The sequence below is a fragment of the Lutra lutra genome, chromosome 1, assembly GCF_902655055.1.
Source record: "Lutra lutra chromosome 1, mLutLut1.2, whole genome shotgun sequence".
In the NCBI taxonomy this organism is placed as follows: domain Eukaryota; kingdom Metazoa; phylum Chordata; class Mammalia; order Carnivora; family Mustelidae; genus Lutra; species Lutra lutra.
The window spans coordinates 55,034,784-55,060,224 of NC_062278.1; positions in this window are offsets into that span (position 1 = coordinate 55,034,784).

Here is a 25,441-nt window from a genome sequence, read left to right on the forward strand (position 1 = left end):
ATTTAGCAATAGGCTTACTATGCACATGCATGTGCACGCACACACACACAGAGTACACCTTCACTCACCCAGAGATGAACATTAAAAATTCACACATGAATGTTTTGATCTACTGCAAGAGGATTAGAAAAGTTTTGCTTCTAGAAAACAGAAGAAAAAAAGACTTACTTCTCAGTTGATTTTATGAAGTTGATATTATCCTCATACCAAAAGCAAAAAAGACAATATAATCAAAGAAAATGAGAGAGAAATATCCCTTATGAGTATAAATGTTAAGTATCTTTTTAAAAAGACTTTATTTTATTTATTTGACAGATGGAGATCACAAGTAGGCAGAGAAGCAGGCAGAGAGAGAGAAGGAAGCAGGCTCCCTGCGGAACAGAGAGCTCCATGCAGGGCTTGATCCCAGGACTCTGGGATCATGATCAGAGCCGAAGGCAGAGGCTTTAACCCACTGAGCCACCCAGGCACCCCTAAATGTTAAGTATCTTCAGAAAATATTAGCAAGTAGAATTCAGCAATATATAGGAATTATACATAAATGCCAAGTAAAAATATAAACAATCCCATTAGAAAATGAGCTAAAGAAAAAAAAACACCAAAAATGATATATAGATGGAAAGTAAAAATATGAATCAATGTTAAATGACTTAGAAATTAGGAAAATATGATTAAAACCACAATGAGGTATCAATCTACACCTATCAGAATGGCCAAATAAAATGTTTTTTTGGCCACGTTAAATGCTGGCAAAAATGTGGAGAAACTGGATTCCTCATACATTGCTATGGGAATGCAAATCCACTTTAGAAAACAGATTCCCAGTTTCTTAAAAACTAAACTTGTAACTATCATATGACTAGTAACTGCCTTCTGTCATATATCTCAGAGAAACGAAGACTTAATGGCATGTAAAAACCTGTACATGAATTTTATAGTAGTTTTATTCATATTAGCCCCAAACTGGAAAAAATTCAGATGACCTTTAACAGATAAATGGTTAAAGAAACCATGGTACATAAAAAAAAAAAAATACCATGGGATACTACTAAGCAATAAAAATGAACTATAGATACACACAAAATTTTAGATGAGTCTCTAGAGAATTATGCTGAGTGAAAAAAACCAATCCTCCAAAGTGTACATTCTGCATGATTCCATCTACATAATCCTCTTGCAGAAATGACAAATTATAGAGAAGAACAGATTAGCAGTTACTGGGGTCAAGAAAGAGGTAGGACATATTAGAAATAGATTACACACACACACAAACACACACTCTCTCTCTCTCTCTTTCAAATGTCCCAAATGGGTGTTTTCATTTTATTGCAAGAGGACCAGGAGAAAAGTGTACATAAAATTATACATAGACAACGTATGTGTCTTTGATAACAGTGTTCATTCTCTTCAATCTTTCCTCCCATAACAAACAGCTGACTTCTCTTTTGGGGTCCACCTTTTAGGGACTACAAAGACCTTTCCATATAATATTATCACATAATCTCTCTTTTAAAATATTATTTGTGGTAGTTTAAGATGTTGTGCCTCTGAGAGATACATTTTATGTATGTATGTATGTATGTATTTACTTATTTTATTCTTCTATTGAAGTGTAGTTGGCAGACAATATTACAGAGGTAATATTATTTTAAACAGGGATTTTAAATTTGGATAACACCAAAAAACCAAAAGAATGTATGTTGGTGGAATTGCTAGCACCAGGTTGGTAAGATTATGTGTGGCATTAGGCTTGTGGGGATATCTTTAAAAATCACACTGTGTAGATCATTCTGTTCTGGAAAATGTGTGGATGTATCGTATACTGGAAAAATTGTGTGAATGGATCAGCACAATCAATTCCTATGGCAGATGGTTCCTGACTTACGACAGTTCATTTTAACAGTTTTTCAATTTTACGATAGTGTGAAAGCAATATGCATTTAGTAGGAATTGTACTTTTAAATTTGAATTTTGTTCTTTCCCAGGCCAGCGATATTTCAATTCTCTCTGGTGACGCTAGGCAGTGGCAACCCCCACTCAGCCACACCATCATGAGGGTCAACAATCAATACATTTACAACCGTTCTATACCAAACCACCATTCAGTTTTTCACTTCCAGTACAGTATTCAGTAAATAACATGGGATAGTCAACATTTTTTTTTTATAATGAAATAGGCTTTGTGTTAGATCGTTGGCCAACTGTAGGCTAACGTAGGTGTTTTGAGCACATTTAAGGTAGGCTAGGCCAAGCTATGATATTCAGTAAATTAGGTGCAATTGAGTGCATTTTTCACTTAGGATCTTTTCAACGTAAGATGGGTTTATCAAGATGTAATGCCATTATAAGTCAAGGAAGATCTGTACTGGGAATATAATTCAAATATGTCAATCTGATGATAAGCCAGGAGAATTATTAATGTCTACAAAGGGACATAAAAGAAGTAGCATTCATAAGGCAAATGTAATGTTTTGTAAGGTGACCTGTTACTAAGGACATTATAAAGCAATCAATTCACCTATAAAAAGACTTTTTATAGAAAATATATTAAAGAGAAAAGTAAAGCTAAGTACATCAGTTAAGCTGATCTTACTGCCAACCAAAGACTAAAATAAGGTCCCCAGAGAATCCTAGATAAACTCAGAACATTTTGAAAAAAATCATTTATTCAAGTAGAGTCAATTTCAATTCCTACATCTGTACTGGCTCACAGAAGAGCTTTCATTTATCAAACAAAATTAAAATTTTGTTTGATCAGCATGATGAAACCAGTCAAACTCCATATTTGAGACCCATTCAAATCCACCTGGGGGCAGAGGGAAGTTTACCAGGGAACATTGGGAGCTCACTTCATTTCCTTAATTCCAACTCCAAATGGTAGCTCTGTTCTCTTATTAACTTGAGAAAATCATGAAATCAGAGTGAAAACAGCATCAGAGGAATCCTGGCCATTGTCCCAGCTCCCCAGTTCCTGCACCAGTCATCACAGTTTTCATTGTCTACTGTAGAGACTCAGGAAGGGATCCTGTGAGCAGCTTTCCTAGGGAACTGGATATGATTTACTATGCAGGTTATTAAGCCTGATCCATATGAGTAGGAGATGGGCCCTAAGACTGGACAATGGGTGGTATCTGTATTGCTTCGAATGCTTCAAGCCTTGGGTCTCTGGAAAAACACAGAGAGGAAGATCATTTAACATTTCGCTTTTTCTTCTTCTTTTTTTTTTTTTTTCTGATGGTACAGTTCTTAACTCGGTGAGTTAGAGATGGGCAAGCACAAATAATGCTTTCTCAGCCTTCTTGAAATGCTAACCAAAGATAAAAATGTTATGCAGTGGTGCTTAAAATCTGATGCCATTTTGAAAACAAAAATCATGAATTCCTAAGTAAAAATAATTACACTGCAAAATAATACTACAAATGCTATACAGATAAAAAGAAGACATTTAAATGCAAGTAATCAATCCCCTAACAGACTCCCTTCATTGGCCCATTTCTCCTCCCCACCTATTCTATACAAAGATTTACTTAAGATGCTTATGCTACTTTCCTTCTGGAATATTCTTTAGGTAGAGTGCTTGAGCAAGGATATGCATAAGGATAAGCTATAAATTGGAATGAAGGTTAGGAAGAGGATAACACAAGGTAAATAGCATGCAGATGAGATATTAACTTTAAGGAAAAGAAAATGAAAATATTTTCTAAATGACTTTAACATCTTCTGAAACCTATAAACTACCATTCATCCATAAAATAGTAAGGTAATATACCTAGAAATTTCTGGTAAATACATATTGTATGCCCCATTTGTGATATTGGTTTAAATGTTATTTTGAATATTAAATTTAAAAACAAAACTGAAAAACCCACAACCATACAAGAGTTATCTTCCCTCTGTATATACCTTATCTTTGAATAAGCATACAAACTTCCTCTACTAAGTTACCTCAATTTTAAATTGAAAAGGCTAAATTTGTGATTTGCTGCTCACAGCCTCTCCACTTTTGACCTATTTTATCTTCCAATTGGGAAATCAATGGCAGGCACTTGGCTACAGAGTTTGAAGACCCTGCTTAGCCATGCTTGAAGAATTGGTCTGAGCCATTAAATCCACCTCTCTCTCCCCCAATTCCATACACACACACACACACACACACACACACACACACACACAAAATTAGAAGAACAGATAATGTGATGGTAAACAATTTCCTACCAACTTTACCAGGGAAAAATAAGAAAATGTTCTTAATCACTAATATAATTTACCAAATCTTTCTCATGAGAAAGTATTCATAATGCTATTATTAGGATTAACGTTTTTCACTGCCTGAGAAGCCTGCTGTCTCTAGCTTGCTTTCAGTTCTAAGGAGAGGAGTCTCAAGTCAACAAATGACCATATTTCATAAATAACATAATTATAGATATATTTATTTGCTTCTTGTTCTTATTAATGACAACCATTTCCATTGAGATTAACTGCAAAATAACTTGGAAACTGACAGATACAGGGATTTGAGCTCTTTTAGATCAAGGACTATGTTAAAAAGAGAATTATTATCAAAGTTTGGTGTGCTTTTTATAGATTTCTTTAATAGTTTACAATGTACAGACTCTATTTTCATCTAAAGTAAGCCCCCTTTGTTGAAATCCTGAATCACAATTATCAATTCCAAAAAAAGGAAGGAATTAAGATACAAATAATTATTTTTTTCAGAGCATAATTTATTGAGTTGGCATCTGAGCTCAAATAATAATTTCAAACAATTTGGAAGCAGTTTTCATATAATTTCATGCTCTATGAAAAATCCATTTGGAAACCATGTGTGACATTTGTTATAAATAGTACATTTATACGTACATCCCCCTGTTTCTCCACTTTTCATCAACTGGTGCCTAACATATTTCCAACGGGGGCAAAAGCCTGCCATCAGTCTAAAATCACTAGGACATATGAGCTGCAATCATCATTCAAACTTCCATACCCTTATGTCCTATATGGGAATCGAAAGAATTACATTTAAAGAACCTATTGGAAGCCACATGATGTGATGAGCACTGGGTGTTATACACAACTGATAAATTATTGAACACTACATCTGAAATTAATGATGTACTATATGTTCGCTAACTGAATTTAAATGAAAAAAAAAAAAAAAGAACCTCTTGGAGGTTAGCAGTTGTGCTGCTCTACTGCAGAGACCTTATATAAAGACTTGGGTTTCTCTGCACTTCTTTCAAAGGCTATCTGGGCATGAATTGAATGGGATATATGCTAAATGACAGGACTGCATCTTAAGCTTTGATAAGGCTACTATGCTGTTTTAATTGCTCTTTTGATGAGACAGAATAAAGTTTGAGGGAAGAAAGATATAGATGGACCAACATGGAGGTTATTTTTCCTTTAAAGTAAGACCAAAGGAAAATGAGAATGTTTTTCTTCCATTTCTTATTAATTGTATAATCCTAAATATTTATTCCTGCCACAACAGAACTCTTCTGATTGTCCTTACTATCTGTTGTGTTAAACATTAGCATAAACATACAGGAATTAGTAAGCAATTCATCAGCTTTTCCTGAGGGATAGCTCTGACCATGGTATGAGTTATTGACTTAGTTTCCTTGGTTAGTGAGTTCTGCTAGCTAAGCTCCATCCAGATATGACCTTTATGGAGTTACACATATTGCTTTGTTCTAGGGTCTCATAACCTACATGGAAAGGCACTATGTACGTTTTTATGTGTTAATGTGCTGCTGATCAAAACAGCTGAGAGTGTGTAACTGGATGAATAAAAATCCATCACCAGGAATAGAAAAGCCAATTATAACTACTGATTGTGGGTCAGCGGCTTCGTTTCTGCATACAGACGAAAATTATTGAAATTGACAGAAAAGAAAAAATATGATATGCTTTCTGTAAGAATTTAAAAATCTGACAAAGGATAGGAAGTATGGGGAGGCTGGTTAATCACAAAACTATATAAAAACAAAAACAGCACACATATAAAATGTATTAGCAGAAATATAAAATACACAGACAACATTGGTTCCTTGTATAGAAACTACATAAGTGGGGCCAAAAAAGCCATATTCTCCAGACTGCTCTGATTCTCCTCTACGTTCATTGGGGACCACATTTTAGGATTTTATCCATCACAAATATATGTATTACCTATTGCATTCATAACTTATTATGGAGGAAGGACATACTTTTATATATTACCACAGCACAGAAATATTTTTTGACACATATACATTATCCCAAGAATGTTTTATTTGTATGTTTTTCGCATCATGATAGTATTTTCGCCTTCAGCTTTACAAGTCTGAGTGTGTTTTTTAGGGATTAGCATATAACAATAGGGTTAGGAAGGGGGATGAGATTAATAATTACCATGGGATTATTACCCATTAATCTATTCACTTATCAAAGGAGGGGTCTAGAATTATTGATGCTTTTCTCTCTGATATAGTATGTAAAGCACCTGATTTCTTGCCTAGCCCATAGGAGCATGGTATCAATGATTGTTACTTTTTTTAATTCTTTTTTTAATAAATATTTTTATTTATTTGAGAGAGAGAAAGAGCATGAGCAGGGGGAAAAGCAGAGGGAGAAGTAGACTTCCCACTGAGCAGGCAGCCTGATGTGGGGTTCCATTCCAGGAACCTGGGATCATGAACTGAGCCAAAAGCAGATGCTTAACTGATTGAGTCACCAGGCATCCCACTTCCTTTTATTCTTATCTTCATTTGTATTTATAGGGTTGAAACATTTCAGTAGGCTTTGTGAAAAGACGAAGTTCAGCAACATTATGAAGTGCTTATTTTTAACTCTCATTCATTCTACAAATGCTTATGGAGTTCCTAAGTGCCAGCTCTTATTACACTGATGGTAGTGTATATAGCTCAGCCTACAGGTAGAACAGACAACAAATGAGGCATTCAATACAGTCTTTGGACTTTAACAGAGATGAGAAAGGTATGCTAGAACTATTTTGAAACAACCTCAGAAGAGGGTTGGGGTAGAAGACAGTCCAGCTGGAGAGAGCAGACAGTACAAGTCCCCACAGAAAGGAACAGAAAGTATGGAACATACAGGGAACTGAAAGTACTCAAAGGATTCCAGGATCTAAGTGAATTATGTGAAAGTATCATTGCAGTGATATAAAATATAAAAATCAATCAAGACCCCAAATTGCTAAATCACTGGAAATCTGGATTAGCTATATAAATACAATTTTCTACATGAAAAAGAGGCTATGTGGTTTACACTATGGGCAAACTTGTCCTAGCTAACCATCCAGGTGATATAGCTAAAGAAATGGCTTTTCAGTGAGGTAAATCTAAAACTTCACAATCTCTCTTTTTAAATTATTCTAATGTTGTTACAGAGATGATTGAAATATTATTTATTATATTTATCCTGTAACTTTTTCTTTATAAAATAAACAAATTTAATAAAACATTTCAAAGTGATATATTATGTTCATAATAATTCATTATTTTATGGTATCTCTTTACTAATATAATTTATCCTTCACTGAACTTGTAATACCTTTCATATTAAATTATTCTCAGTATAATTTAGTTTGAGTCAGTCTAATGCTAAATGATGCTTGTTAGTAGATGAAACTGCAGATTGGACACTAAGCATTGAGGGATGCTGTCATTTTCTATAATGCACATAAACAGAGTTTATAGGCTAAGAACATTTATGTTTGTACATGGAAACAAAATAACTGCCTTAAAAGTATATTTGTTTACATATAATTTGACTTGATGATGTTTGACCTTTATTGAAAGCACTGTCATACAGAATATTGAAAAGATATATTTTTTAAGATTTTATTTATTTATTTGATAGAGATTACAAGGTAGTCAGAGAGGCAGGCAGAGAGAGAGGAGGAAGCAGGCTCCCCGCTGAGCAGAGAGCCCGATGTGGGGCTCGATCCCAGGACTCTGGGATCATGACCTGAGCCGAAGGCAGAGGCTTTAACCCACTGAGCCACCCAGGTGCCCCTGAAAAGATATTTTTAACATAATTTCTTTGAAATCTTTTCCTTTGAATTTCTGACACTTTCTGAGATGATAAAGAACACTAACTATCTTTCTAAACAGGAAAAAAATACCAGATAAAGTAATCTGTTTTCATATTAATTTGAAAACTTACATTTTGTCCACCAAACAACACTTGGGTCATTAAGAGATTCTGAGCATGGCCAAAACAATCCTCTTCCTTCTCCTTCAACTTCTATATCTTGATGGAAAATTATTAAACTTCAAATTATTTTTCTTACTGGCATTTCTCCTTAATATTATTATTAGGCTTCCAGGAAATTCTAACTTCTTGCTACTGTCTATTGTAACAAAATTGGACAAGCAGAACAAAACAAAGAAAATCACTGCAATTTGAGAATGACTTTTCATTCAGTAAATGGATTTCACCTCCAAGTCAAAATGAAGAATGATGATTTTCTGGAACATTTAAAAGACTAAGTACCCACAGAACAAAGTTAAAACCAGCAAAGTGGAGAATGGCTAATATAATATATGACACATATCCTAAAACACAGAAGACTTGTGATATAAAAAGAAAGTTAACAAATTCAAGGGAAAAAAATCTCTAACCAATAGCGGACTTGCAAAGATACAAAATACGCGACAGACCAACAAAAAGCAGTTAAGACTTCTCACATTACTGACCTTTTAAATTCAATTTGCTCATTAAGAATGAAATGTTAATTATGCTGACCAGTAAAATTAAGTGTAGCAATGTATGAGTTGCTTCAGGTTTAAAAAACAAAACAAAACAGGTGACTGGTGGCTGATGGAATCAGATGATAGAAAGATAAAATTTGTACTAAGCTCAAAAAACTTTTTTTCTCTTTTTTAAATTCAAGCCATGAGCACATGCTGCCAAAATACCAGATTCTGCACTCAAATCCTCTGCCAAATGCTCATCTAAAAGGAGGGCGTGCAGTGATATCCAAGAGCACCATTGGATCAGACAGCCTTATAGTTATCCAATGTATTTGTGAGAAGGAAAGGAGTGGCATAGAAACAAAGGCAGAATCCAGCCAGCTCTCCGCCAGTTTAAAATGTGCACACACTCTTGATTTTTACAGCATAGTGTGTGAGGCTCAAAAAACTAGTCTGTGTCTGGAGAAGTCTACAAGTAATGTTCATGTAAAGGGAGAAAGTACATTCCTTCCTTTTTTTTCATAGATGTCCAAAAGAAAAAAATATTATCATTTGTGAAATGCCTTTCATAAAAATTTCCACCAAAACAATTATTAGTGTCAAAGCAAAAGTAACCGTGACTCTTTCATGTGGACAAATATGAAAATTTTAAACTCGAGCACTGATTTGGAAATTGACATAACTGAAACAATTTTAGTTAGTTTACTTTCAAAATAGTGTTAAGAAAAGTTCTGATGAATAGCACAATGTATTAAAAATAATAGTAGAGGGGCGCCTGGGTGGCTCAGTGGGTTAAAGGCTCTGCCTTCGGCTCAGGTCATGATCCCAGGGTCCTGGGATCAAGCCCCACATCTGCCTCTCTGCTCAGCAGGGAGCCTGCTTCCGCCTCTCTCTCTCTCTGCCTGCCTCTCTGCCTACTTGTGATCTCTGTCAAATAAATAAATAAATCTTTAAAAAAAATAATAGTAGAACTAGAAGGAGCCCTAACTTTTAATCCTAACTCTAACACTTTCTAGATGTGTGAATTTAAGGGAGTTACTTAAACATTTTGTGCAAGAAATCAATTATGTTCATTAACTCTAGAAAAACAGTATATATTAAGCCATTAGTGCATGTTTGAATGAAAACTCTTTCTAAACAATACTGCTGGCAAATGTAAACAATTCCACATTTTATAAGGTAAATATCAGCAAACTTAAAAGACAAATTTTCAGGGGCTCCTGGGTGGCTCAGTGGGTTAAAGCCTCTGCCTTCGGCTCAGGTCATGATCTCAGGGTCCTGGGATGGAGCCCTGCATCGGGCTCTCTGCTCAGCGGGGATCCTGCTTCCTCCTCTCTCTCTCTCTGCCTGCCTCTCTGCCTACTTATAATCTCTCTCTCTGTTAAATAAATAAATAAGATTTAAAAAAAAAGACAAATTTTCAAACACACACTCTAGAAATACTTTGCATTCAAACAGTATGTTTAAATGCAAAGTATTTTGCATACTTTGGATGCAAAGTACATCGAATGTACTTTGGCCCAAGTACGGCCCAATACTTGGATGTACCTTGCATGTACATCCAATGTATGGATTGTACATGCCCATACATTGGATGTACATGGGCATGTACAATGGCCCAATATACAATATATAAATATGTAAATAATATTTCATATGCTGTTTTATGTAGATTGCTCCTGTAAGCATTTGCATGTGAAGAATAAAATTGAAATTACTTTAAAATGTTTTGTTATATACTCACTAAGTCACTATCATTATTGATTGAAAGTGGGTTTCTCGGTTGGGCAGTAACTGCAGTGCATGTCTTCTTTAAAACCAACATCAATAATGATGTAGATCAAAATAACATAGAAATATTATTTTGTATTTCTGATGGTAACCATGGGCCGGTTCACAAAAATTTGTTCGACCTGGAAGGATATATATATATATATATATATATATATATATATATTTAATGACTGTAAAGAAATTAAGTGTTAAAAGGGAAATGAATGACAAATATTTCATTAGTTGAATAATATTAAAATCTTGTTTATGTGAAATCAGCCTTCACTCTCTTCTAAAAGAGCTCTGAATCCAGAAATTAACACACGCCTAAAAAAATTATTTTAATGGGAGGGGATGGGGAAGACTTTTTCCAATAGCAGAAAAATACCTACTAATTAGGTAGCAATCAGATACCTTGCTGAAAGCATGCTAGCCAGAGTAGTTCAACAATCTGAGAGACAAGAATATTTACTTTATGTAAAACTATGTAAGAGAATCTGACTTAGCCATTAATAAAACACAGTGTTCCTATTGTAATATCAAAGGGTTAGGTGAATCCTAAAGGGTCCTATACAATATGGATTCCAAATGACACTTAGAAAAAACAAAAGGCAGAACTTTTGAAATTCTGACTGTTAAAAGCTAAAAGTTAGTATGTCTTCATGGCTTGAAAAGGTCGAGTACAGATGAATAGCTATGCTTTACTAAAGTACTAGTTTATCAACATTGTCTTGAGACCAGAATACTGAATAAGAAGAGGTTCAAAAAATTCTGCAAACCAAAAGTTAAATAGAACTCTAAATTGGTGGGGCGCTTGGGTGGCTCAGTGGGTTAAAGCCTCTGCCTTCGGCTCAGATCATGATTCCAGGGTCCTGGGATCTGGGATCAAGCCCCGCATTGGGCTCTCTGTTCAGCAGGGATCCTGCTTCTTCCTCTCTCTGCCTGCCTCTCTGCCTACTTGTGATCTCTGTCTGTCAAATAAATAAATAAAATATTAAAAAAAAAAAAAAAGAACTCTAAATTGGTGCCCCCGGAGCTATAATGATAGCTAAGATGCATGGAGAAATTTCTACATGCCAGGTACTGTGTTAAGCAGAAAACTTTCTGAGGATGTTCTGATTATTTCTCCTTTTTAGTCCATGAGGAAACTGAAGTACCTCTGCAAAACGTGGAAGAGCTAGTAAGTGCCAGATCAGACTCAAATCCTGACCTTAAATGTGACGATATATTACTGCACAGGGATCTGCTTTTTAATGCTTGTTTATAATAACAAGACAGCAATGCCCCTATTTCTAACCTAATGTTAATGAAGAAGACATTAGTCAGCACAGGCAGTTGGCAGCATTTGGACACATTATTTTAGAACTAACTCTGGAAATTTAAAATGAGACAGCATTAAAAAACCACATATAATTAACTTCAATCAGTTGATAATATTAAATATTTACAATTGCCAACTTTTGCTAAATTTCACTTGATAGATATTAACAAATTGGCTGAATTTTTAAAAATAGGTATAAATTGAGTTATTACATTTAAAATGTGAGAAGGAACTGTAAATAAACATTTTAAGTTGTTTGAAAATTTCATTGATACAACATTTTTAAAAATGTTAAGAATTTGGGGCACCTGGGTGGCTCAGAGGGCTGAGCCTCTGCCTTCGGCTCAGGTCATGATCCCCGAGTCCTGGGATCAAGCTCTGCATCAGGCTCTCTGCTCGGCAGGGAACCTGCTTCCTCCTCTCTCTCTGCCTGCCTCTCTGCCTACTTGTGATTCTCTCTGTCAAATAAATAAATAAAAATCTTTGAAAAAAAAAGCAGCAACCTGTTTTATGTTAAACTTTGAGTTTAACGTAAACATAAATATTAATTTCTGTGGAGTAAATGCTCAGGAATGAAAATGCCAAGTCATGTGGTTGTTGCATGCTTAGTTTTTAAAAAACGGTCAAACTATTTGCTCCAGAGTGGATGTACCATTTTACATTCCTACCAACAATATGAGTGACCCAATTTCTCCATATCCTCACTAGATTTGGTGTTGTAAGTATTATTTCATTTCAGCCATTCTGATTGGTGTGTAGTGATACCACTTTGTGGTTTGCATTTCCCTAATGGCTAATGGTGTCAAATGTCTCTTCATGTGGTTAGTTACCATCTGTGTATTTGTTTCAGTGTGATATCTGTTCATATCTTTTGTCCAACTTCTAATTAGATTATTTATCCTTTTTGTGATGAATCTGAGATTTCTTTCTATAGTAAGATACTAGTCTTTCATCAGATATATGGTTTGCAAATATTTACTATCATTCTGAAACTTCTCTTATCCTCTTCATGCTTTCAGAGCAGTTTTGAATTTTGATGAGTTTCAACTTACTAAATTTTCCTTTCATGGACTATGCTTCTATAGCATGTCTAAGAACACTTTCCCTAGTCCAAGATCCTGAAGACATAATATATAGAACCCAGGACTAAAAATATAGTCTTATGTATGTACTTGTATTTCCGAACTTTCCATCTTGATGTTCTAAGGTTCTTCCTTCTTTTTTTTTTTTTTTAAGATTTTATTTATTTGACAGACAGAGATCACAAGTAGGCAGAGAGGCAGGCAGAGAGAGGAGAAAGCAGGATCTCCGCTGAGCAGAGAGCCCGACTCGGGGCTCGATCCCAGGACCCTGGGATCATGACCTGAGCCAAAGGGAGAGGCTTTAACCCACTGAGCCACCCAGGGGCCCCTAAGGTTCTTCCTTCTTAATCATTTTCTTTTTTGTAAAATAACTTCCTTTAGCCAATCTTTACAGGAAGATTTTCTAGTGACATGCCTTTAGTTTTCTTTTATCTAAACTGTTTTTATTTCCCTTTTATTCATGATGCACAGATCTCACAGATACAAAACTTGTGCTTGACAATTCTCTCCCTTTAGCACCGAAAAAATATTGTGCCACTTTCTTCTGCTGTACATGGTTTCAGGTGAGAGATCTGCTGCCCTTTCATTTAATTTGTCCAACTTCTAATTAGATTATTTATCCTTTTTGTGATGGTATCATGTCTTTTCTCCCTGCTTCCTTTTAATAAAAAGTTTTTAATTTATCTTCAGTTTTTAAAATTTAATTATATTTCTTGGCACATACTTCCTTGGGTCTACCTATTTGGGGTTCTCTCAGCATCTTATATTTATAGGTTTAGATCTTTTACCAAGTTCAAAGAATTTTAGCTATTATTTCTTCAAAAGCTCTTCTGGCTCCACCTTTTCTCCTTTCCTTCTGGAACTATTATCAATGGATGTTGGATCACTTGTTATCATGCCACAGGACCCTGTCTTTGTTCATTTTTGTCAGTCTATTTTCTTTCTGTTATTTAGAGTCAATTAGTTCTACTCTTTTGTCTTCAAATTCACTAATTCATCCTCTGTTATCTATACTCTACTACTGAACCCATTTCGTGAGTTTTCACTTTCTCATACTATATTCTTGTACAGGTTTTACTGGAATCTTTTTTATAATTTGTATTTCTTTAATATTATTTCCTATTTTTTGTTTCAAGATAATTTGTAATTGCTTATTGAAGCATTTTTATAATGTTACTTTATAATTCTTGTCAGATAATGCCAACATCTCATTCATCTTGATATTGGTCACAGCTGATTCTCTTTCCTCATTCCAGTTGTGATTTTCTTGGTTCTTGGTATGAGTAAATTTTGATTTTATCTAAGTCATTTGTCTATCATTTAGAAGAAGGCATCTTATCTAAATTCTTTATTTTAGCAGGTAGTCACCCTGTTTAGATGTGTCTTCACTTAATTTTATAGACTGTGGCTCTAATGGCAGTTTAATTTTCAGAACTTTTGGGATATTATTTTGGTTTGTTCTTTTTACTTGGTTTTGCTGGGCTTCACATCAGTCCTTGCTGGTGGTATCTGAGGGCATTGGGGTGTCTCTCTGTGATTCCCCTACCTGTGCCTGACTGCTCTAACATCTTGGCCTGTGAAGACAAAGGTGCTTCCCATACCGTGTCGCTTGCTGTGATTGAATCTCTTTTTCTGGTTCCATCCACTCTCTGCGTCAGGCAAGAAAGTACCATCCTATGGGGAGAGGAGGCAGTCCAGAGTAAACCATTTGTTATAGCTGGATCTCTCTTGCTAGTTCAGCCCACCAGCTTCAGTATTTTTTGGTGGAAAAGGTAAGTCTTGGGTTTGGCAGGGAAGGAAAATGTCTCCCCTGGCTGTTTTTTCTGGTAGCAGTCCTTGTTGATTCTCCCTGCTGATGCCATTGAGCTCCCCTGGTATCAAGAGAGGAGCTCCTCTTCGATCTGGGGACAAATAAGCCTACCCAGAGTGCCTTCACTTGCTATATGGGGGAGAGGGGTCTAGAAATGTCAGGCTTGAGTAGGTTTCCTCTGTTGGATTGGGAGGATGCAAGATGCTCTACTGCTCTGTTATTCCACTGGTCCTGGGATCTCAAACCAGCTCAGCCTCCCTCTTTTAGAGTTATCCTTTGGTAACCTCTTGTACTTTAGAGGAAGTAACAGGGAAGAACTGGTCTATATTATTTGTCCTGACTGGAGTCATGACACACCTATATTTTGAAAAATTCACCCACAGTATGAACCAAACAAAGATTAGACATAGTTCTGCATGAGAACACCACTTTTCTTAGAAAGGAATCCATCAAAATCCTTGAAGAGAACACAGGCAGCAACCTCTTCGACCTCAGCCGCAGCAACATCTTCCTAGGAACATCGCCAAAGGCAAGGGAAGCAAGGGCAAAAATGAACTATTGGGATTTTATCAAGATCAAAAGCTTTTGCACAGCAAAGGAAACAGTTAACAAAACCAAAAGACAACTGACAGAATGGGAGGAGATATTTGCAAATGACATATCAGATAAAGGGCTAGTGTCCAAAATCTATAAAGAACTTAGTAAACTCAACACCCAAAGAACAAATAATCCAATCAAGAAATGGGCAGAAGACATGAACAGACATTTCTGCAAAGAAGACATCCAGATGGCCAACAGACACATGAAAAAGTGCTCCACATCACTCGGCATCAGGGAAATACAAATCAAAACCACAATGAGATATCACCTCACACCAGTCAGAATGGCTAAAATTAACAAGTCAGGAAATGACAGATGCTGGCGAGGATGCAGAGAAAGGGGAACCCTCCTACATGGTTGGTGGGAATGCAAGCTGGTGCAACCACTCTGGAAAACAGCATGGAGGTTCCTCAAAATGTTGAAAATAGAACTACCCTATGACCCAGCAATTGCACTACTGGGTATTTACCCTAAAGATACGAACGTAGTGATCCGAAGGGGCACATGCACCCGAGTGTTTATAGCAGCAATGTCTACAATAGCCAAACTATGGAAAGAACCTAGATGTCCATCAACAGATGAATGGATGAAGAAGATGTGGTATATATACACAATGGAATACTATGCAGCCATCAAAATTAATGAAATCTTGCCATTTGCGACGACGTGGATGGAACTAGAGGGTATCATGCTTAGCGAAATAAGTCAATCAGAGAAAGACAACTATCATATGATCTCCCTGATATGAGGGAGAGGAGATGCAACATGGGGGGTTAAGGGGGTAGGAGAAGAGTAAATGAAACAAAATGGGATTGGGAGGGAGACAAACCATAAGTGACTCTTAATCTCACAAAACAAACTGAGGGTTGATGGGGGGAGGGGTTTGGGAGAGGGGGGCTGGGGTTATGGACATTGGGGAGGGTATGTGCTATGGTGAGTGCTGTGAAGTGTGTAAACCTGGCAATTCATAGACCTGTACCCCTGGGGATAAAAATATATGTTTATAAAAAATAAAATTAAAAAAAAAAAGAAAGGAACTAGGACTAGCCAGTTAGCAGGATCCTTCCCAACTTATATGCTCTCTGCCCAATAGAAGGCTGCGCCTCACAGCTCAGCTTCCCCAGAGGGTTGGAGCATCGAAAACACCACTCATAGCATTTCCTCTCTTCTTCTATTCCTTTCTAGAATACGTGGTCCATTCTAAAAGAAAATCTCTGAAAAATGGAAATCTAGGCTGGGAATTATTTTTAGACCATTTTTTCTTCTCCTTACTATGACACCACTGGCTCAATATATGGAACAAAATACAAGTTATTATAATAAACGTTCATCCAGATTGATTTTTTAACCATTTGTCATAGTTTTTAATCTTATCCTCTCCCAAAAAGACACTTTTTAAAAAAATGTTTGTGATTGGGCTTATGCACAAATGAGGATAAACAACGGATCCAACATTACATCTGATGAACGGTCAACATTTATTTTGACTGAGACCAATGTGTAGGATTTGCAATAAGCTACTTCCAAGTTGTACATGTGTATGTTCTTGAAATAGTGAGGGATACTTCCTTACCCACCCTCAACTATGCATGCAAGGTCAGTAAATGTAGTCAAGTGAATATACAAGTCTGTGGTCTTTTGGGTGACTGATTCATAGATCAGAGTCAGAGCTCTGAATCATGTCAAGTTGGAGAGTAATCATGACAATATGAAAGAAATTAATTTCCTGGGAACCAGGAAGAAAAATTCTACATCCATAAGGTGTCTAATTAATTGTATAGAAAGGCAGCTATGTTATTGTGTCCTGGTATATGGTTGCATATATTTCCTTTAAGAATCCAAGAAAAAAAAAAAAAGATGATTTCTAAGACTTAAAAAAGAAACAAAAATAAAAAAAAAACAGAAACGAAAAACACGTTGCAGGGACAGATCCTACAGGGCCAAGCATCTATATATCTCTATGCCTCACATCATCAACATTAAGTCTGTATCTGAGTCTTACTCAGCTCTGCCTGCCATAACAAAATACCATGGATCGGGTGGCTTGAACACAGGCATTTATTTTCTCACAGTATTGGGGGCTGGAAATCTGAAATCAGGATGCCAGCATGATTGGTTTCTGGTGAGACCTCTCTTCCTGTCTTATAGGTAGCACCTCCTCACTATATCTTCACATAGCAGAGAGAAAGGGAGAGCGAGCACAAGCTGGTGTCTCTGTTGTCTCTTCTTACAAGGGTGCTAATCTCATCATGAAGAACCCACCCTCATGACTTCAATCCAAACCTGATTATCTCCCAAAGGCCTCACTTCCAAATATCATCACATTGGAGGTTAATACTTCCATATATGAATTTTAGGGGCATACAATTCAGTCCATAGCAATCTGTAAGTCTCTAGGTGCCTCTGTGAGACATTATAGCAACCATCCTGCCTACTAAATATCCTGAGTCATACCAGGTGAATTAGTGTTACCAGTCCCACACTTAAGTAGTAAGTAAATTCTATATATGTATAGTAATATAGGAAAACTATACACACTGACAAAAATATAAATATGAAATATTTTCAATATAAAAAGGAACATTTACTATCCAATAAACTCAAGGATATGTTTTATTTTATTTTTTTTTAAGATTTAATTTATTTGTTTGAGAGAAAGAGAGAGCACAAGAAGGGGAAAGATCAGGGGGACAGGCAGACTCCCTGCTGAGGCGGGCAGCCTGATGCAGGGCTGGATTCTGGGATCCCAGGAATATGATCTGAGGCAAAGGCAGATGCTTAACCAACTGAGCCACCCAGGTGCCCCAAGATTATGTTTTATTAATATTAATATATAATAAAGCAATTTTTTTCTCTTTTCTACTAGCTAATTTCTCTCTGCCTATAAGCATATTCCAACATCCCCTTTCTAAATGAAATCCTCTCTCATCCATGCTATCACTTTTAACTTCTAATTTCTCCATTACTAAAGCTTCTATCTTCAGGATAGGTCCTCTTTTCATTTTCCTCCCACATACATACTCCTGTCACCTGATTCCAATGTTGTAAAACTCATCTTTTCAGATTTTCATGTACACATAATTGATCTTTTTTATGTAAACTTGCTGACAGGTGAGAGCAAATCCAGGCTTAAGCTGTCAAAGCTCTAGGCAGAGAATTGATTAAATCCTTCCTTTCACTCTTTAATAACCTCCAAACACACACAGGTATATATCTCCTGTCTAATACCTATTTAGAACAAACATGGTTAGGTTGCCCCTAACACGTTTTGGACCTGGGCTGCTTGGATCTAGGGGGAATACACATGTTTCTAGCTGAGAAGATGGATAGAGAGAAGATTTTCATGCAGCCATTTGATGGTAGCTAATGAATTCTGGGGTTTCTGGAACATGTTCTAGAATAAATGGCCATAGGTTCTGGGGGAGGGGAAATAGATAAAGAAAATCTTCACACTGAGAGAAAGGACACAGTTAGAGAATAATAATAATGGGGAACCATGAGGACAAGTCCAGGGGCCCTATTTGTCTCAGTTAGTGGTGGCACTGGCCATGGCTGACTCTCAGTTATTCTACTACCTCAACTTGATTTATTAAATGTCTCTGTACAGGATATTAACTTTGTTCTTTGATATCACTATCCTTCTTATAATTTAGGGGCTATTTGTGTTCTTAATCTCTCTTCATTGCATCAGTGGCATCCTCATTCCCTATGGAAGTAGCTAACAGTTTGATGTAGAAACTAAAGTGCCTCATCCAATACTCGACAATGAAGTGTAAAATAAGACCTGTGATACATAATAATATAAAGATATCTAGGACAATAAAAACAGACTATATCTATTAAATAAATTAAATAATTAATAACTTCCCAAACTAGAGAGCACCATGCCCAGATGGATTCACTGGTAAAATCCACCAAACATTTTAGTAAGAAGTTATAACAATTTCCTATATTCTGTTTTAGAAGATAGAAGCAGAAGGAATACTTCCTAACTCATTATATGAATTTAACAATTCTATGACCAGCATTACCCTAATACCAAAGCCTGACAACAGTATATCTTTCATAAAAATAGATAGAAAAATATTCAACAAAATACTGGCAAATTAAATCCAAAAAGTATAAAAAAAATTATACATCATGACCAAGTGGGATTTATCCCAGACAAGCAAGGCTAGTTCAACATGTGAATATTAATGTAATCCATCACTTCAACAGGCCAAAAAAGAAAAATCATGTGATTATATCAATAGATGCCTAAAGAAAACAAAACAAAACAAAACAAAATCCAACATGGATTCATGATTTAAAAAAACAAACAAACAAAAAATACTCCCAGTAAGTTAGGAAAAGAGGAAAACCTTCTCAAATTAATAAAGACTATCTATAAATCACCTAAAGCTAACATCATACTTAATGATGAGAAATTTAAAACTTTACCATTAAAGTTCAAATACAAGATAAGGCTGTCCCTCATAGCCATTCCTTTTATCATCATAGTGGAAGTTCTAGCTAATGCAATAAGACAAGAAAATAAAATCAAGCAGATACAGACTGGACGTAAGACATAAAACTGCCCCCTGTTTGCAGGAGACATAATCACCTATAAAGGAAATCCTAGGGGTGCCTGGGTGGCTCAGTGGGTTAAGGCTCTGCCTTTAGCTCAGGTCATGATCTCAGGGTCCTGGGATCGAGCCCTGCATTGGGCTCTCTGCTCAGCAGGGAGCAGTTTTCCCTTTTTTCTCTGCCTGCCTTTCTGCCTATTTGTGATCTCTCTCTCTCTCTCTCTGTCTAATAAATAAATAAATAATCTTTAGAAGAAAAAAAAAAGAAAAAGAAAAAGAAAATCCTAAAAAATTGACCAAAAAAACCTCCTCTAAATAATAAGCAATTCTAGCAAGGTTGTAGGATATAAGGTTAATATACAAATATCATCAATAAACAAATGGAATTTGAAATTAAAAACACATTAGCATTTATATTCACATCCCTGGAATTAAATTCTCAGGTATAAATCTAACAAAATATATACAAAATCTATATGAATAAAATGATGAAACTTTCATGAGTGAAATCAAAGAAGAACTAAATAAATGATAAGATATTCCATGCTCATGGACAGGAATACTCAATATTGTCAAGATGTCAGTTCTTCTCAAGTAGATCTATAGATTTAACACAATCCCAAACAAAATACTAGCAAGTTGCTTTTGTTTTTAAATGAATACTGGCAAACCAATCCTAAAGTTTATGTGGAGAACCAAAAGACCTAGAATGGGTTTTACAGTATTGAAGGAGAACAACAAAGTTGGAGGACTGACTATCTAACTTCAAGTCTTATTATCAAGCTATAGTAATCAAGACAGTATGCTATTGGTGAAAGAATAAACAAATATATTAATGGGAAAAAAAGAAAAAAAAAGAGGACACAGAAATAGACCCAGACAAGTATAGTTAACTGATCTTTGACAAAGGAACAAAGGCAATATGATGGAGGAATAAATGGTACTGAAATACCCAATACCCACACACACAAAAATAAAAAATAAATGAAAAAATCTACACAGAGACCTCACATCTTTCATAAAAAATTAAAAATTTATCAGAAATTTAAGTGTAAAGCACAAAATCATAAAATTCCTAGAAGATAACAGAAGAAAACAAAGATGACCTTGAATATGCCAATGCACTTTTGGAAGCAACACCAGAAGTATGACCTGTGAAAGAAATAATTGATAAGCTGGGCTCCATTAAAATTAAAAATTTCTGCTCTGTAAAAGAGAATGCCAAGAGAATTGAAAGAAGACACAGACAGGGAGAAAATATTTCCAAAAGACACACTTGATAAAAGATTATTTTCCAAAATATGTGAAGATTCTTAAAACCTCAACAATAAGAAAGCAAAGAACCCAATTTAAAAGTGGACCAAAGACCTTAACAGACACCTCATCAAAGAAGATATACAGGTGGCAAATAAGCATATGAAAAGATGTTCTACATCTTTTCCATCAAGGAAATGCCAATCAAGAGAACAGGATACCACTACATATCTACTAAAATTGCCAAAATCTGGAACACTGACAACACCAAATGCTGATGGGGATGTGGAGCAACAGGAACTCTCATACATTGCTAGTGGGAATGCAAATGGTACAGCCACTTTGGAAAAGAGTTTGGTGGTATCTTACAAAACAAAATATACTTTTACCATATCATTCAGCAATCACTCCTTGGTGTTTTCCCTAAAAAAGCTGACAACTTAAACAATAAATCTTAAAACAACTTACACACAACTATTTGTGTGTGTAATATATATATAGCAGCTATATTCATAACTGCCAAAACTTGTAAGCAACCAAGATGTCCTTCAATAGGTGAATAGATAAATAACTGTGGTACATCTGTAAAACAAAATATTATTCAGCACTTAAAAAAATGAGTTATTGAGCCATGAAAAGACATAGAGGAACCTTAAATTCATATTGCTAACTGAAACAAGCCAATCCAAAACAGAACATACTGCATGATTCCAACCATATGGCACTCTGGAAAAACCAAAACTATGTAGAGATAATAACAATACCAGTGGTTTCCAGGAGTTGGGGGTGGTGGTGAGGGATAAATTAGCAGAGTACAGAGAATTGTTAGGGCAATAAAAATACTCTGGACATTACCATAATAATGGATACCTCTTAACTATGCATTAGTCTAGACCCATGAAATGTAGAATGCCAAGAGTGATTGTAATGTAAACCGTGGACTTTGGGTGATTATAATGTGTCAGTGTAGGTTCGTCAGTTATAATAGATGTATCCCTCTGGTGAAGGTGTTAATAATGAGGCAGGAGTTGCATGTGTAAGAGCGGGGTATATATAAGAAATCTTTGTACCCTCAGTTTTGCTCTGAACCAAAACTGCTTTTGAAAATTAAAATCTTTTAAAAAAAGATATCAAAGAATCCTGTAGATCACATCCTCTCACTTCTTTGAGAGAAAGATGCTAAAAAAAAAAAAGAGAGAGAGAGAGAGAGAAAGATGCTTCTGTCTCTACTTTTGTAGCATTTCTTCCTTAACAACCCCACCCCCCTCAATGGACCTCTAGAAGAAGAGAATTCCAGAAGTTCTCACTGAAGAGTGGGAGGCTATTATTTTGAAGATGATCCTCATTCCTAACCTTTAAATCACAGAAAAGTTATCTATTTTATTATAAAAATATATTTGATTACAGTAGAAAATTGTTGGATTCATAAAATTGGAAAAGAGAAAAGTAATCATTAGCCCCTACTATTTTCTATCTCATTCTTAAAGTAATATTATAGCTCTTTCTACTGATATTTTAAAAATCAATGCTATGTGAGTAGTCAAATAAATAATATGTTTTAGATAATCTAAGAAACATATAACTCATACCTAGAAAAATATGTTTTAAGAGAGCTTTGCACAGTATAGCCAACCCAACGAAGGGAAAAACAAGTTCACTGCTGTCTCTTCTACCTGCATTTGGTGTGAAAATTCCTCACCACTGATGTGATTTGTAGTTCATAGGTTAACTTGGAAATCTAACAATTTCCAATGCAATCTGTTAATAGCATTCTCAATACTATACAATAGCAATTCTCAATACTAATCTTAAAGGGTTAACTTTTAAAGGGTACCCTTCCATTCCACACCCATGGAGAAAGAGCTGAAAACTTAACTTGAGACGTGAGCTTGGTACAATAATGAAAGACTGAAACGGAAACTAGTGGCCTCATTTTTACCCCCTCTCATGAAAGGAAAACTACCTTCTCAAAACAAATGAGACAGGAACGTGAGAAATCATGACTTGTTGCTTAATGCTTCTCAGGGGTGTTATTCTAAATTCTGCAGACATGCTTCTGCAGAAGGAATGCAGACACTCTTTTGTTTTCAATCCCATCCTCTGTAGCAATTCTAATGAAGTCTCACTGAGTCCTTAGTCCAAGCCAAGATTCTGAATTTGGATCTGAAAGTAACTCTAAAATATTTTCTTGATGTTACTTTTTTCTTTGCAGAAAAAGCCAGTGTTGAGGCTCCTAGTACAGCAGATGGTTGCTCAAAGATATGGATATGACTAATCCAATTTGTTTTATTATAAACATTGAATTTAAGGTGTGTCTTTCCTATACTCTAAGGGTTATTCTGTAATATGAAATATATAAAGTATATTCTAGAAGAAGTAGTAATAAATGGATTTCATCTTCCTAAAACATTTTATTTTATACATTCTATTCATATTTATAACTATAAAGTGACTAAAATTATGGGAAATAAGAGGAACTATAAGCTGTGCATCATAGTTGGCCATGGCATGAAAAAGTTTAGTAGAATATTAAAAGGAGATTGAAAGAAAATTTGGAAATTTTCTTATCTAGCACTCAAAGGTCTACACATTTTTTTACTTAACCAGCAGCAACCTTTCAGGGCATATAGGAATGTTTGCCTTTCCCATTACAAAATAAACTCACGTATATTTCTCTGCATTTGTCTAAATTGTTCCCATCAGAGTTCCCACTGTTTACATCTATATCATACCTTGGAATGAGTTAATTAAAATGTATTAATTTTAATATATAAATTATTGGGACACCTGGGTGGCTCAGTCGATTAAGTATCTGCCTTTGGCTCAGGTTATGATCCCAGCATCCTGGGATCAAGTCCCACATCAGGCTCCTTGCTCAGAGGCTCCTGCTTCTCCCTCTGCCTGCTCTGTCTGCCACTCCTCCTGCTTGTGTGCTCTCTCTCTGACAAATAAATAAAATCTTTAAATATAAGATATATAAATTATAATTTTTGTTATAAAATTTATTGATTTTTTTAAAACAAAGATTTTTTTAGCTCTACAACTAGAAAGTTTAGTTCTGGTACTGCCTCTTATTCTGGGTTCCACCTTGACCTACCACCAGTAAGCGTCAGAAAAGAGCAAGGCCTGTCTGGCCTGCTGAAGAGGTTCCAGGCCTCTCAAGAGCCTGTTGGCAAAAGGGACAAAGAAACCATCACTAGGGAAAGCAAAGTTTTAGCAGAAATTTGAATAACAGTCTTAATGGTCAGAGTCAAGTTGGTAAGACTAAATGTTAGTGTTTGTTCTTGCCTGAGCTCCCCATGGGTTCATATCCTGAACCTTGAAAATGGGTTGTGACTAAAAACTGGCTCCTAGAAAACTGTGGGACATTTGGAATCTTTAGGAGCAAAATACACAGAAGCAGAAAAAGCAGTTTCCCAACTATTCCAGAGAGCTCTGTCCAGCTCCAGCTCCCTGAGCACACCAGCACACTAGCACTAAGACCATGAAAGCGGCAGCAATGACATTCTTGGTGGTAGTAGCCAGTGAATGTGACATAACAGATGAAGCACCACCACCACCACGTGGCACCACCACCACCACCCCCGCCAAAGAAACCCTACCAGAGCCTAGAAAATGAGCTAGCTGCAGACTAGTCCGTGAGCAGATACAAGACCACCACCACCAGCCTCCAAACCTGGCACTCCAGTGATTCTTGATGGGACTTGTATGGCATTGGGGTCCTATAGCAGCTTGTAAGGCAAGAACCAGAAAAACAAAGTTTATAGAATTGTTTATCAGACAGAGGTGGTAACACCTGCTGTGCCTAACCCAAAAGATTCTTATGAGAATAACATGAGATATTATATATGAAAGTGATTTACAGAAGAAATCCTTGCCAAAAACTGTATTACCCACAACAGATGTGCAGCAAATAGGAAGGAAAAAAAGGAGAAAAGGAGGAAGGATGAAAGAAAGAAAGAAGCAAAATGAAGATGCTTATTCATATGGTGGTTATTAAACTTTTAAGAAATTAGTCAAATTCCCCTGAAGTTTTCCTAGTGATGCTAGTCCACTTTGTCCATACTTTTTCCAACCTCTTCCTTTTTGGTATATTGTATCCCTCAACTAGCATCTTAAACATAACAGTCCTCAACCCTCATTCTCTAGGCAATAGAATTTATTATATCTTGTGAGTAGAATCCACCTCTTTCTGTTTTGCTTTTTTAGAGCTTTGGACATTGGCGATGCCTAGTAAAGAGGTACAATTCATTCTCAGTCTCTTCCCCCACACAACCATGGTATGAAGGCTATGGGATAGAAAATAAAAAGACAACTAAAGTTGGGATGAGAAAAAT